A 266-nucleotide genomic window follows, 5' to 3' on the forward strand; every position below is an offset into this window, starting at 1 on the left:
ATGACTCCCCGATATCTCGCAACCTATACTTCCCCTAACTTTACTACCTATCCTTGTCGTAAATAGAAGCAAATCAAGATAAACATCAACCGCACAAGATATATGAACGGAGAATATTTGCCATTCATTCCATTGTAGTGGGATTCGTTTGATCTCCTTGAGAGTTATTTATATTAGTGATGTTGTAGTTTTGATGTTTTAGTTTTAATAAAATGGGGAAAAAGTTCCCCGAGTATCGTGTTCTCAAGGATGACAAAATGGCACCG

This window comes from Ipomoea triloba, chromosome 16 (genome assembly GCF_003576645.1).
Source record: "Ipomoea triloba cultivar NCNSP0323 chromosome 16, ASM357664v1".
NCBI classification, from domain to species: Eukaryota; Viridiplantae; Streptophyta; class Magnoliopsida; order Solanales; family Convolvulaceae; genus Ipomoea; species Ipomoea triloba.